This window comes from Chiloscyllium plagiosum, unplaced genomic scaffold (assembly GCF_037043375.1).
Source record: "Chiloscyllium plagiosum isolate Xiang-an unplaced genomic scaffold, Cpla_swu_hap1 HiC_scaffold_23, whole genome shotgun sequence".
In the NCBI taxonomy this organism is placed as follows: domain Eukaryota; kingdom Metazoa; phylum Chordata; class Chondrichthyes; order Orectolobiformes; family Hemiscylliidae; genus Chiloscyllium; species Chiloscyllium plagiosum.
This window is the reverse complement of record NW_028270161.1, coordinates 64,680,179-64,696,170: the sequence shown is the minus strand read 5'-3', so window position 1 is coordinate 64,696,170 and position 15,992 is coordinate 64,680,179. Positions and strand designations below refer to the sequence as shown.

General features: G+C 43.7%; 1 pseudogene; it reads left to right on the top strand.

Moving 5' to 3' along the window:
• Window positions 1-6,100: 6,100 nt before the first annotated feature.
• LOC148145917 (putative G protein-coupled receptor 139) lies at window positions 6,101-12,422 on the top strand (annotated as a pseudogene).
• The last annotated feature ends 3,570 nt before the right edge of the window (window positions 12,423-15,992 follow it).

The following is a 15,992-nucleotide window of genomic DNA, read 5'->3' as shown; positions in this document are numbered from 1 at the left end:
AGTAAAAGAAGAAGATTATTTTTGCTGACATTTTGTCCATTAAACATAGAATATACAATTATTGAAATAAAATGATGATCATAGAATCCCTACAGAGTGGAAACAGGCCTTTCGGCCCAACAAGTCCACACTGACCCTTGGAAGTGTTTCCCACCCACTCCCATCTCCCATTAACTCTACATTTATTCTTGACTAATGCACCTAATTGACTCATCCCTGAACACTATGGACAATTTAGCATGGTCATCTGTAAATCTTTGGATTGTGGGAAGAAACTGAGTACCCGGAGGGAACCCGTGCAGACACAGGGAGAACGTGCAAACTCCACACAGACAGTCGCCCAAGGCTGGAATTGAACCTGGGACCCTGGCACTGTGAGGCAGCAGTGCTAACCACTGAGCCACCATCCTACTTGAGAAAGGTTGTGAAAGAATCTGAGAGGAGTTGATACTTTAGGGTACAATGAGACCTGAGATACAGTCTTTAATGAAGAGATGATTCAATTTCCGGAGGGAGTTTCCAATGATAACAGGGAGAGGTAATGAGTTTTAAGAAGATTTGTAGCTCAGGTTGAGATTCTGGATGTAGGTTTGCTCGTTGAGCTGAAAGGTTCATTCTTAGATGTTCAAATGAACATCAACTATCCACAAAAAGACATGACCCACTCTAGTACCCTTACATACGAATGAGGAAAGACACCATTTCGACTGGGACAACACATCCATCCTAGGACAAGCCAAACAGAGACACGCATGAGAATTCCTAGAAGCATGGCATTCCAACCGGAACTCTATCAACAAACACATTGAGTTAGATCCCATTTACCACCCCCTGAGAAAAAGAACAGGAAATGACATCACCATAGGAAATGGCATAACCACAGGAAATGACATCATCAACCCAAGGAAACCCAAACACAAAAAGTGTTTCATCTGGAGGTTCACTGCAGATGTTACCTAGTATGGTGATGAAACGTCTGAAAATGAACCTTTCAGCTCAGCGAGCAAACCTACATCTAGGGAAAGATAAATTCCATGATATCTGGCAAATGTACCTAGAGGGAAAAAAGCAATTTGATGCTCATGGTCCTAAATAAGAGAATCTGATGACACTGGAGAAAGAAGCTAGCCTTGTGTCACATAGAAGTTTCCAGGAGTACAGGACCAGAGGGATCTGTGTGTTTCTGTGTACAGATCATTGAAAGTGGCAGGCCAGTGGAAAGAATTGTCAGTCAGGTATAACAGTACTCCCGGCTTCATTAGCAGGGACATAGAATGCATGAACAAGGAGGTGATGTTGAGCTGATACAAGAAACTTATCAGAATTTCAGCTGGAGTACTGTCTACAGTTACTACGTTATAGGGAAGATATGAACACTTTGGAGAGAGCACAGGAGCAATTTACAAGAATGATTGAGGGATGGGAATGTCAATGATGAGGATGGACCAAAGACATTGAGACTGTTCACCTTGGACAGAAAGTGGCTGAAGGGAGAATTCATCATGGTTTTCCAAATAAGGAGTTCACTCAATGGGGAGAGGTTGTTCCCATTGGAAAAAGGCACAGGAAGAAGAGGGAAGGAATTGAAAGTGATCAGCAAAATAATGAAGGATGAAATGAGGAACAGAACAGCTCTCTGTGTGTTGTCACAGTTTGGAATGCACTGCCATTTTCAATTAAGGCATTAAAAAGGGCATTGGGTGAATATTGGGGAAAGAGAAAGGAAGGTGCATGGTTAGGGAGAAAAAAACACTAATGATTGGCACTCGATAATGATATGCATTTAATGGGATAGTCCCAACATGATGATTTGAATGGCCTCCTGCAGTGCCGTAAGCTGCACAAATTCTGTGATTCTGCAAAGATCAAGTCAATGTCGGTGTGAGATGAAGAGCGTTGATGTTAAACAAAACAACGTGTTACTAAAAGGATAAAGCTGGACCTGGTGCTACGCCTGGAGAGTCAGACCTCATAGAGTCATAGATGTATATGGCATGGAAACAGACACTTTATTCCCACTCATCCATGCTGAACAGATACCTTAAATTAATCTCATCTCATCTATTTAGATTCCCTACTGTATGGAAACAGGCCCAACAAGTCCACACTGACCCTCTGAAGAGTAACCCACCCAGAACCATTTCCCTCTGACTAATGCACCTCACACTATGGGTAGTTTAGCATGGCCAATTCACCTAATCTGCACATCTTTGGACTGTGGGAGGAAACTGACACAGACACACGGAGAATGTGCAAGCTCCACACAGACAGTCACCCGAGGCTGGAATTGAACCTGGGACCCTGGTGCTGTGAGGCAGCAGTGCTAACCACTGAACCACCATGATACCTCTATCAAATCAACATATCTTTCTAAAATCATCCTATTCTTGTCCCCATTCAGGTGTCTTTTAACTGTCGTAATTGTCCCAGCCTTCACCAGTTTATCTTGCAGCTCATTCCATACAGCACCCACTGTGTGAAAACATTTATCTCAGGGTCCCGTTTAAACACTTCCCCTCTCACTTTAAACCTACGCCCTTTAGTTGTAGACTCCCCACCCCAGGGAAAGGACATCAACTGTTCACCCTATCCATGACCCTGATGATATTATAAACTTCTATAAGGTCACCCCTCAGCCTTGATTTGGAGATGCCGGTGTTGGACTGGGGTGTACAAAGTTAAAAATCACACAACACCAGGTTATAGTCCAACAGGTTTATTTAGAAGCACTGGCTTTCGGAGCACTACTCCTTCATCAAGTGGTTGTCGAGAATAAGATTGTAAAACAGAATTTATAGCAAAAGTTTACAGTGTGATATAACTGAAATTATACATTGAAAAAGACCTGGATTTTTTTGTTAAGTCTCTCATCTTTTTGAATGAACATGTTGGTTTCAGTTCTTTCATATGGAAATCGCAGAACCTTTAAAAGTTACATTCTCAAGTGAACTTTAACAATTGGTGCCATGGCGGCCCAGATTATTGAAGGTGTGAGCTATCCTGTGTGAGGCTGTCTGTGCCACAGTGTTCAGAATGATTCTAATCTAAAAAAACAGATTCACAGAATCTTACATGGATTCATGCAGTTTTTGAGCAAAATAAAATGTAATTCTGCAAGTACAGATTCACCTCACAAACTGAAATGTGTAGGTGTGCATGTGGGTGGGTATGGGGTGTGGGTGGAGGCAGGGGTTATGAGTGTCTTTGAGAGAGTGTGTATGTGTGAGAGTGTGAGTGTAAAGGGGTATAGGTCTGTTAGAGGCTCACACATACACTCCCACATCTGTAGGATGGGAGTGTACATGTGAGCATATGAGCGAAGGTCTGTGAGAGTGTATGTAGGCATGTGTGTATGTGTGTGTGTGTGTCTCTGTGTGTGTTTATGTGTGTGTCTGTGTGTGTGTGTCCATGTGTGTGTGTGAGAGTGTGTGTGTGTAGGAGTGTGTACAGTGCAATGGTGATCACCTGTAATGTGACATGAACCCAAGGTCCCGGTTGAGGCCCTCCCTATGGGTACCGAACTAAGCTATCAGCCTCTGCTCGGCCACTTTTCTCTGCTGCCTGTCCCGAAGTCCACCTTGGAGGATGGTCACCCGAAGGTCCGAGGTCGAATGTCCTGGATCACTGAAGTGTTCCCCAACTGGGAGGGAACCCTCCTGTCTGTTGATTGTTGTGCGGTGCCCATTCATCTGTTGTCGTAGCCTTTGCTCGGTTTCCCCAATGTACCATGCCTCCGGGCATCCCTGCCTGCAACGTATAAGATAGACAACGTTGGCTAAGTCACATGAGTACCTGCCATGTACACGGTGGGAGGTGTTCGCACGCGTAATGGTGGTATGTATGTCCACACTCTGACACGTCTTGCAGCGTCTACCATGACAGAGTTGTATGGAGTTGTCCTGAGAGCCGAGCAGCTTGTTACGAACAATGATCTGTTTGAGGTTTGGTGGTTGTTTAAAGGTGAGCGGTGGAGGTGTGGGGAAGGTCTTGGTGAGGTGCTCATCCTCATTGATAATGTGTTGCGAAGAACATGATGTAATGTTTCAGCTCCTGGGAAATACTGAACAACGAAGGGTACCCTGTCGGTTGCAGCCCGTGTCTGTCTCCTGAGGAGGTCATTACGGTTCCTTGCTGTGGCACGTCGGAACTGGCCGTCGATGAGTTGAGCATTGTACCTCGTTCTTGTGAGGGCATCCCTGAGTACTTCCAGGTGTCCGTCACGTTCCTCCTCATCTGAGCAGATCCGGTGTACGCATAGGGCTTGTCCATAGGGGATGGCTGTTTTAATATGTTTTGGATGGAAGCTGGAGAAGTGTAGCATTGTGAGGTTGTCTGTGGGTTTGCAGTAGAGTGTGGTGCTGAGGTGTCCATCCTTAATGGAGACGCATGTGTCCAAGAATGAGACAGATAGTTGAGAGTAGTCCATGGTGAGTTTGATGGTGGGATGAAACTTGTTGATGTCACTGTGTAGTTTTATCAGTGACTCCTCGCCATGGGTCCAGAGGAAGAAAATGTCACCAATGTATCTGGTGTACAATGTTGGTTGGAGATCCTGCGTAGAGAAGAAATCTTGTTCAAACCTGTGCATGAAGATGTTGGCATATTGGGGTGCAAATTTGGTCTCCATGGCTGTTCCATGTGTCTGGATGAAGAACCGGTTGTCAAAGGTGAAGACGTTATGATCGAGGATAAAGCGGATGAGTTGTAGGATGGTATTTGGAGATTGGCAGTTGTTGGTGTTGAGTACTGAGGCTGTTGCCGCAATGCCATCATTGTGGGGGATACTGGTGTAGAGTACGGAAACGTTCATTGTGATGAGGAATGTTCCCGGTTCGACTGGTCCGTGGGTGCTGAGTTTCTGTAAGAAATCCGTAGCATTGTGACAGAAGCTGGAGATCCCCTGTACAATAGGTTTCAAGATGCCTTCAACATAGCCGGAGAGATTCTCACACAGGGTTCCATTGCCCGACACGATGGGCCGTCCCAGTGTGTTGGCTTTGTGTACCTTTGGAAGGCAGTAGAAGTCGCCTACACGAGAAATACATGGGATGAGGGTGCGTAGGGAACTCTGAAGGACTGGATCCAAAGTTCTGATCAGTGTGTTTAATTCTCGGGTGTGTTCTTTGGTTGGATCAGCTGGTAGTTTGCCTGTAATGTTCCTGGTTGTTCAGTTGTCGGTACACTTCCTTGCAGTAATCTGTTCTATTCTGAATGACGATGGCTCGTCCTTTATCTGCTGGTTTGATGACAATGTTGTCATTGGTTTTGAGAGCCTGGATGGCATTGCGTTGTGATTGGGTGATGTTTTGCTCTACCTTGTGGGTATGGCTGATGAATCTAGCATTTATATATTTCCTGACAGTTTGAGCATACATGTCAAGCCCAGGGCAGCGGGCCTCCGGTGGGTTCCAACTTGACACCTTCTTTGGTCGCTCCTCTTCAGTTCCAGTTCATCAGTGGGCTAATTGGGATCACTGCTGGCACCTTGAAAGAATTCCCGGAGTCCCCTTCGTCTGATGAACTCCTCTGTGTCTGCTGCAAGACCCATGAGGTCCATTTTGGTGGTGGGGCAGAAACCGAAACCCCTGCTCAGGACTTCAATCTCTTCCAGTTGAAGGGTGTGGTCCAATAAGTTGATGATCGACTTCCCCGCGGTGATAACGTTTTCCACTGTGGTGCCGGTGTGGGCTTGGCTACTGCTGGTGATGATGCTGTTTCTCCAGTTTCTTTTTCTTGGTGTGCATTAGCGTGGTGTCGTTTTGCCGCCTTGTCTGTTTGACAATGTCCCGTAACTGTACCACTGTATCCTGAGTGCAGGCTGAGAGTGTGAACTCCATCTGAAATTCCAGGTTGTGGCGCCTGCTGTAGAGTTGATGTACGAGATGATTGAGGAGTTTGCGAGAGGTGCGGTGGCACAAACTCTCCACGTAGTCTGCGTTGGAGGTTGACTTGAGCGGGTTCATGATCTGTAATCCTTTTGGGATCTTTCCTGTTTTCCTGCCTCTGCTTTCAGGACAAAAGCATACAATCTTGTCACGGTAGACACTGCAAGACGTGTCAGACACGGATACCACCATTACATGTGGGGACACCTTCCACCATGTACGTGGCAGATACTCAAACAACTCAGCTAATGTTCTCCATCTCATACGCTGCAGGCAAGGTTCCCATGAGGCACGGTACATTGGCAAGACCAAGCAAAGGCTACGACAAAAGATGAATGGACACCGCACAACAATCACCAGGCAGGAATGTTCCCTCTCAGTCGGAGAACACTTCAGCGGTCTGGGATATTCGTCCTCCTACCTTCGGGTGACCATCCTCCAAGGCAAACTTTTGGGACAGGCTGCAATGTAAGTGGCCAAGCAGAGGCTGATAAGTTCGATATTCATGGGATGGATTCAACTGGGACCTTGGGTTTATGTTACACTCCAGGTGACCCCATTGCACTATACACACACACACACACAGACAGACAGACACAGCGAGACACACACACAGACATACACACGCACACAGACACACACACGCAGAGACACACACACACAGAGACACACACTCAGATACACACACAGACACGCACAGACACAGACACAGAGACACACACACAGACACACACAGACACACACACACACACACAGACACACACAGACACACACACAGACACACACACACTCACACATGCACCCTCTCACAGACTTATACCCCTTTACACTTGCACTCACACATATACACACACTCTCTCACAGACACTCATAATCCCTGCTCCCCACCATTCTCCCACCACACATACACCCCCACATGCACACATCCGCATGTAAGTTTGTGGGGTGAATTTGTACTTGCAGAATTACATTTTATTTGTACTGCATGAATCCATGTAAGATTCTGCAAATCCGTTTTTTAGATTAGAATCAGCCTGACCGCTGTGGTACAGACAACCTCACACAGGGACGCTCACGTCTTAAATACATTATCTGGGCCGACATGACACCAATTGTTAAAGTTCACTTGAGAATGAAACTTTTAAAAAGGTTCTGCGATTTCCATATGGAAGAACTGAAACCAATATGTTCATTCAAAAAGATGAGAGACCTAACAAACAATCCAAGTCTTTTTCAATATATAATTTCAGTTACAGCACACTATAGACTTTTGCTGTAAATTCTGTGTCTTACAATTTTATATTCCACAACCACCTGATGAATGAGCAGCGCACCGAAAGCTAGTGTTTCCAAATAAACCTGTTGGACTATAACATGGTGTTGTGTGATTTTTAACTTTGTACCCCTCGGCCTCCGACATTCCAGGGAAAATAGCCCCACACTCCCCTTATCTCAAACCCTCCAAACCCAGCAACATGCTATTTAATATTTTCCGTATGCTTTCAAGTTTAAGGATATTTTTCCGATAGAAGGGAGACAAAAATCAATGACAGTACTCAAAAACTGGTCTAACCAATCACAACATGATGTCCCAACTCCTATATTCAACATACTGACCATAAACACAAGCAAACAAAGTTCCTTCTTCACTTCTCTGGCTACCTGTGATTCGACTTTCAAGGAACTGTGAACCTCTATTCCAAGGTCTTTTTGTTTTGCAACATTCCCCAGGTCCTTACCATTTAGAGTATTAGCCCTCCCCTGATTTGATATACTGAAATGCACCCTCAGGTTCATCCAAATTAATCTCCGTTTGCCACTACTCGGACCATCGGCCCAGCTAGTCAATGTCCTGTTGTATCTGAGATAACCTTCTTTACTGTCCACTGCACTAACGAATTTTGTGTCATTTGCAAACTTACTAAAGATTCCTCTGATATTTATGTCCAAATCATTTATAAACAAAACAAAAAGCAGTAAACACGGCACTGATCCTTGCAGAACCCACTGCTGGTCTCAGTCAGAAAAACAACCTTCCAACACAACCTTCTTTCTCCTGCTACCAAACCAATCTTTTATCGAAATGACTCGCGCTCCTTGGCATCCATACCATCTAATCTTGCTAACCAGTGTACCATGCAGAACTTATCGAATGCCACGCTGAAGTCCATGTAGGAAACATCCACCACACTCCCTCAATCAATCTCCTTTGTTGGATCTTCAAGAAACTTAATCAAGTTAGTGAATCACAACTTCCCATGTTCATAGCCATGTTGACTCTCTCTAATCAGCCCTTGCCTTTCGCACGTCTCGTGAACCTTTTCCCTCAGAATCCCCTCCAACAACTGGCTCACAACTGATGTCAGGCTGACATTCCCAGCTACCTTCCCCCCCAAACCCACTCACTCCCATTTATCCCACAGCCCCCCAGCCCACAAACCTCATTCCTGATGAAGGCCTTATGCCCGAACATCGATTCTCCTGCTCCTTGGATGCTGCCTGACCTGCTGTGCTTTTCCAGCACCACACTCTCGACTCTGATATCAGAGTCACTTTCTCCCTCCGGGTAGAGTGAATAGTCAAGGTGTTTTCCTTGGGGTAGATGAGTCTAAAACTAGAGGACGTAACTTTAAACTGAGAGGGTAATGTTTTAAATGATATCTCCGGAGCAATGTTTTCACACCCATGGTGGTGTATGGAATGAGCTGCCAGAGGAACTGGTGGAGGCCAGTACAAATACAACATTTAAAAGACATCTGGATGGGTCCTTCAATAGGAAGGTCATTCAATAAGAACGGTCTAACCAAGTGCTGTCAATTGGGACTAGATTAATTTCGGATTACCTGGTCAGCATGGGCAGGTTGAACCAAAGGGTCTGTTACTGTGATGTACATCCCTATGACTCTCGACTCCCTAGTATGGAGCTATGAACTGTGAGCTGAGAGCTGAAAGGTGACCTTTGGATTCGGAATATCAGCTTTGGTTTTTAAATGGAGAATGAACAAACTGTTATTAGATTTTGAGGCCAGGATTGAAAGTTAATTTCAGTTTGTTTCATAGTAAAAGTGACCTGTTGATGCTTCAAAGCCAGATCAGTGCTATGCTGAAGCAGATTCCAGATACTGAAAGTTAACTTCAATCTCATGGAGGGACAAGATCTGCCAGGAAGAGACCACAGTTTGAACTGTGTTTTTGGGCCATGTTTGTGATCGAAACCTTCAGGGCAGAGATGTCAGTAATCTCTGTTTGCCCCCTCATCTTCCAATCATTAAAAGCTTAGAGAATACAATATCAATTTGAGAATTAAATTAATATTCTTTGCAGGCTGTCTACTTGCATGAGTATCATCAGAAAACAAGCAAGTTGTTATGCTTTGTGCTTGTGATAGCATGGATCTTGGAGACAGCTTAAATAAACTGGACATTCATGTCTCATTTACGTTTTCATGATGGTTTATGCCTCATCTATCCATCTGTCTGTGTGAGGTGCTGGAATTAAAGAGCATTGAGTTCAGTCTCAGGCATTAGTGAGTTGAACTTGCTACTTGTCTTTGTTCTGTGAAGTTACTGAATTGTCCGAGAAATTGTTCAGACTTCTATTTGGACAATGAACCAGAAGACGTATGTCATACTTGCATAAAGTCGGAAACTGATGATTCAAAAAGTCAACTTTGGAACCGTTGTGGTCAATTTTAATGGTCGTGGATTTTTCTTGTTGTGTTGCGAATACGTGGATAGGAAGGCTTCTTTGATTTGGCGATCAGACTCTATCTGGAACATAGACCATAGAACATAGAACAATACAGCACAGAACAGGCCCTTCAGCCCACGATGTTGTGCCGACCATTGATCCTCATGCATACACCTTCAAATTTCTGTGACCATATGCATGTCCAGGAGTCTCTTAAATGTCCCCAATGAACTCGCTTCCACAACTGCTGCTGGCAAAGCATTCCATGCTCTCACAACTCTCTGTGTAAAGAACCCGCCTCTGACATCCCCTCTATACTTTCCTCCAACCAGCTTAAAACTATGACCCCTTGTGTTAGTCATTTCTGCCATGGGAAATAGTCTCTGGCTATCGACTCTATCTATGCCTCTCATTATCTTGTATACCTCAATTAGGTCCGCTCTCCTCCTCCCTTTCTCCAATGAAAAAAGTCCGAGCTCAGTCAGCCTCTCTTCATAAGATAAGCCCTCCAGTCCAGGCAGCATCCTGGTAAACCTCCTCTGAACCCTCTCCAAAGCATCCACATCTTTCCTATAATAGGGCGACCAGAACTGGACGCAGTATTCCAAGTGCGGTCTGACCAAAGTTTTATAGAGCTGCAATAAGATCTCACGACTCTTAAACTCAATCCCCCTGTTAAAGAAAGCCAAAACACCATATGCTTTCTTAACAACCCTGTCCACTTGGCTGGCCGTTTTAAGGGATCTATGTACTCGCACACCAAGATCCCTCTGTTCCTTCACACTGCCAAGAATCCTATCCTTAATCCTGTACTCAGCTTTCAAATTCGACCTTCCAAAATGCATCACCTCGCATTTATCCAGATTGAACTCCATCTGCCACCTCTCAGCCCATCTCTGCATCCTGTCAATGTCCCGCTGCAGCCTACAACAACCCTCTATACTGTCAATGACACCTCCAACCTTTGTGTCATCTGCAAACTTGCTGACCCATCCTTCAATCCCCTCATCCAAGTCATTAATAAAAATTACAAACAATAAAGGCGCAAGGACAGAGCCCTGTGGAACACCACTCACCACAGACTTCCAGGCAGAATATTTTCCTTCTACTACCACTCGCTGTCTTCTGTTGGCCAGCCAATTCTGTATCCAGACAGCTATGTCCCCTGAATCCCATTCCTCCTGACCTTCTGAATGAGCCTACCATGGGGAACCTTATCTAATGCCTTGCTGAAGTCCATATACATCACATCCACATCTCGACCCTCATCAACCTTTCTAGTCACATCCTCAAAGAACTCAATAAGATTTTTGAGGCATGACCTGCCCCTCACAAAGCCGTGCTGACTGCATTTCATCAAGCCATGCTCTTCCAGATGGTCATTAATTCTATCCCTCAGAATCCTTTCTAACACCTTGCAGACGACAGACGTGCAACTTACTGGTCTCATGCCACCCGTCACATAGGAAGATGATAACTGCTATTGTACGCTTTGCTGTTATACACATTAATTTAAAAAAAAACAAAACTTGAGAACACAGAAAGCAAGCCAAATTTTCAGTGCTTCTATTCTGAGTACTCAGTGCATTATTATTCCATAATATAATTTCCAACACTTTATGGATAATACTCTCCACAAGTCTGAGTCACAAAGCATTTGAATATTTTGTTACACAATTTATAGATTTTTGTTTCCTGAGTGATCTCATTGATATTCTTTGTCCATTTGATTTACAGTGAACCTGATGACACTGATAATTCTCTCCAGGGGAAAGTGCGGCCTATCTGACTGTACCTCTGCTTATATGGTCGCCATGCTAACAACAGCTGTTCTGATCTTGATCTTCAGCGTAATTGTGCATCATATTTTCAGTTTGCACTTTACACATCCTTTCTTCTCCTACACTGGAGTTTGTAAGTTATTTAAATATATGAACTCAGCCAGCCTGTTAGTGGCAGTGTGGCTCACTGTTGTGTTCACGTTTGGTCGGTATGTAGCTATATGTTGTGAGAAGCTGAAAACAAGGTATTGCAGAGTGAGGATAGCAGCTACAGTTACAATGGTCACCACTGCCCTGGTGGTCCTAGAGAGCATACCCTTTTGGTTTGCATTTGAACCTGAACAAATAATTGGTCATGTTCTGTGGGGTTGTCGTGCTCAATTGAACTTCTTCACTTCGCCGCTAGGTATAACATTCTCCTGGTTACAAAGTATTTTCATCCCTTGACTTCCATTTTGTTTGATCTTCCTATTTAATTGTTTGACTGTCAGACGTATTGTAATCGCCACGAGATCTCGTAGGGCCATCCGGGGATACAAAAATAACGGTAAAAAAGACCCTGAGATAGAGAACCAAAGGCAGTCCATAATTTTACTCTTCACTATATCAGGCAGTTTTATCCTTCTGTGGCTGACAGCAGCTGTGAGTTTTTTATCTACAAGGATCGCAAATACTGTACATTATCGAGGTGATTATACAGCTCCTGCCTACATTGCCACTGAAACTGGTTACATGTTAATGTATTTTAGTTCATGTACAAATGTATATATTTATGCAGCCACACAACGGAAGTTTAGGCAAGAACTGAAGGAAATGTTGACATCTCCTTGGTCATTCATTCTCATATTATTTACTCAAAACTAAAAGTGAAATTTGACATTATCTCTTTTTCACTTATGTTCCTCTGCCTCAGAAAGTTCAGATGTTAACAACTAAATCTCTTATTGTCCACATCTTTAATTACATAACCATACAGGAAGCCTAGTGGCATTGTTGCTAGACTATTATTTCAGAGTCTCTGCTAAAGTTCTGGGGACCTGATGCCATGGAAGATTGTGGAACTTGAATTCAATAAATGTGTGTGGACTCAGAATTCGAATTATGACTATTATAGATTGCCAGTTAACAAACAATCTCATGTCATTGTCTACAGTCATTGTCTACAGTCAATTCCCCCTCCCACTCCACCAAGGATATGCAGGTCTTTGGACTCCTCCATCGTCAGACCACAGGGAAACGACGGTTGGAGGAAGAACGCCTCATCTTCCGGCTAGGAACCCTCCAACCACAAGGGATGAACTCAGATTTCACCAGTTTCCTCATTTCCCCTCCCCCCAGCCTGTCTCAGTCAAATCCATCAAATTCAGCACCGCCTTCCTAACCTGCAATCTTCTTCCCGACCTCTCCGCCCCCACCCCAGTCTGACCTATCACCCTCACCTTGACCTCTTTCCACCTATCACATTTCCGACGCCCCTCCCCCAAGTCCCTCCTCCCTACCTTTTATCTTAGCCTGCTGGACAAACTTTCCTCATTCCTGAAGAAGGGCTAATGCCCGAAACGTCGATTCTCCTGTTCCCTAGATGCTGCCTGACCTGCTGCGCTTTTCCAGCAACACATTTCCATCTCTGATCTCCAGCATCTGCAGACCTCACTTTCTCCTCTACAGTCATTTAGGGCATGCAGCTGTTATACTGATCTGGTCTGGTCTTCATTTGATTGCAGACATACAGCAATGTGGTTGGCACCAAACAGCTTTCTCGGTAATTATGAATGAGTTATAAATGCTGGTTTTGCCAGTGATGCTCACATTTCATTAAAGATTGTTTTTAAAAATGGTATCTAAACATTTCAACAAAGAATAATGAAAATTGTTCAGTTCAGTCCGACATTTCATGCATAATGTTATATGACATACTTGTATCAGGATATAAGTAACCTTTATTTCAGAGTTTGGTCACCATCCAAATCATTTAGACATGCAAGTGGAAAATTCTACTCCAATAAGTTCAGGCTGTCAGCTGGTCAGATGGTAAATGGACGCACTCTATTTGATCTCTCTACCATACCTCATGATCTAGAGATCTCCAAGGAGGTACAAACGTGACATTTACACATGAGTCAGTCCATACTTGCTATGCAGAATGGTGATGTCTGATATCACGACTGCTGAGACTGGAAACCCTCAAAAAGATGACCATAACTGCGATAGTTGTAATGAATAATTTGAGGAACTAAAGATCTGTACTTGTTCGAGCTGAAGTTAAAATAAAATGGCTGCCTGTTGTTTTCAGCTAAAATAAGACAGCGAAACATAACTTAGACAGGTAAGCCTATGTATGTTGAAATTACAATTGCAGCTGACAAATTAACACCAGGGGATTTAACTGAATTCCAATGGGCAGGAGAGTAAGGAGTAATCCCCATCCTGCTTACAGGGAGGATTGGATAATACCAGTGATGGAATGTCCCTGATAGCAAGGAAGCCTAATGTAGGAGCATCTTCACTGACTGCGAACGAAAACTCAGGAAGGCACACAGGTTTCAGGCAAGTGGAAGATTTTTATTCAAGCAGAAACTGGATAAAGCAGGGAGAGGGCCAAAGGATCTTCCCCGTATCTGGTCTTGATGTGAGAACTCAATTTTTTCCTTACTTTTTGGTTCAGATCAGAAGATTGATCAATGGCACAATCTCAATTTACAATAAAATGTGAAATCTTTATACATATTTCCATTAACAATCCCATACAATGTGATTACTATGGCCCTCCTTCTTACTCCGTATACCCTTGATTAGGTGTCTCAGGGAATAAATAATCAATGATGGACATTACTATGGACAGCCCCAGATTCACAAGATTTCCCCTCTACAATTCTGGTCCAATAAAAATCTTAATTACGATTTACAAAAAGAAAATCACATCTCAAACCAGTCAGCTTAGTCAAGTGTCCTCTATAGATTTTCCTCTGTCTTCTTTCCTTCTTCTGAGGGATTCTGCTTCCCAGGTCTTTGATAGATAAAGGTACCTTTCAAAACGCAGATCTCTCTGAGTTGTTGGTGCTAGTTGCTCTTTGCCGCTCTGGGGAACTGTCCACAATGTCTGATATTTAGACCCAAAACATCGGATCATTTCGTTGGATTACTATTGTCAAAACGTTATTTTTTCAAATTCAATTGGATTTTGGTAACATGGGCCATAATTTAAACTGATTTGCCAAATTCAAATTTGTTTTTAGAACATAGAACATAGAACATTACAGCACAGAACAGGCTGTTCGGCCCTCGATCCTGCACCAACTTGTGAATTTAATATGATGCCCATCGAAACTACACGTACCATTATTATCCAAATGTATGTCCAATGCCAATGGAAATGCTCTTAACGTCGGCAAGTCTACTACCATTGTAAGCAGGCCGTTCCACTCCCACATTTGAGATGTGGGAGGCTTTCAAAGATAGGCTAATAGCAGTGCAGGATAGGCATGTCCCATTGAAGGCAAAGGATAGGAAGGGCAAGATTCATGAACAGTGGATGACAAGAGAAATTGTACGACTGGCCAAGAGGAAAAGGGAAGCGTACATAAGGTCTAGGCAGCTGAGAACAGAACAAGCCCTGGAGGAATATCGGAAGAGTAGGACAAGTCTTAAACAAGGAATCAAGTGGGCTAAAAGGGGAAATGAAATAGCTTCAGTGAGCAGAATTAAGGAAAATCCCAAAACATTTTATTCTTATGTAAGAAGCAAGTGAGTAAATAAGGAAAGGATTGGTCCGTTAAAGGATAATGAAGGAAGGCTGTGTGCCGAACCTGAGAGAATGAGTGAGATTCTGAATGATTAGGTATTAGGCAAGACCTTTCAAAAGCTGATTGGAGGCAGATGTTCACAGGTAAAGGGACGGCTGGAAAATGGGAAGCCTTCAGAAATGAGATAACAAGAATCCAGAGAAAGTATATTCCTGTCAGGGTGAAAGGGGAGGCTGGTAGGTATAGGGAATGCTGGATGACTAAAGAAATTGAGGGTTTGGTTATGAAAAAGAAGGAAGCATATGTCAGGTATAAACAGGATAGATCGAGTGAATCCTTAGAAGAGTATAAAGCAAGTAGGAGTATACTTAAGAGGGAATTCAGGAGGGCAAAACAGGGACATGAGATAGCTTTGGCAAATAGAATTAAGGAGAATCCAAAGGGTTTTTACAAATATATTAAGGACAAAAGGGTAACTAGGGAGAGAATAGGGCCCCTCAAAGATCAGCAAGGCGGCCTTTGTGTGGAGCCACAGAAAATGGGAGAGATACTAAATGAATATTTTGCATCAGTATTTACTGTGGAAAAGGATATGGAAGATATAGACTGTAGGGAAATAGATGGTGACACCTTGCAAAATGTCCAGATTACAGAGGAGGAAGTGTGGATGTCTTGAAACAGTTAAAGGTAGATAAGTCCCCAGGACCTGATCAGGTCTACCCGAGAACTCTGTGGGAAGCTAGAGAAGTGATTGCTGGTCCTCTTGCTGAGATATTTGTATCATTGACAGTCACAGGTGAGGTGCCAGAAGACTGGAGGTTGGCATACGTGGTGCCACTGTTTAAGAAGGGTGGTAAAGACAAGCCAGGGAACTATAGACCAGTGAGCCTGAC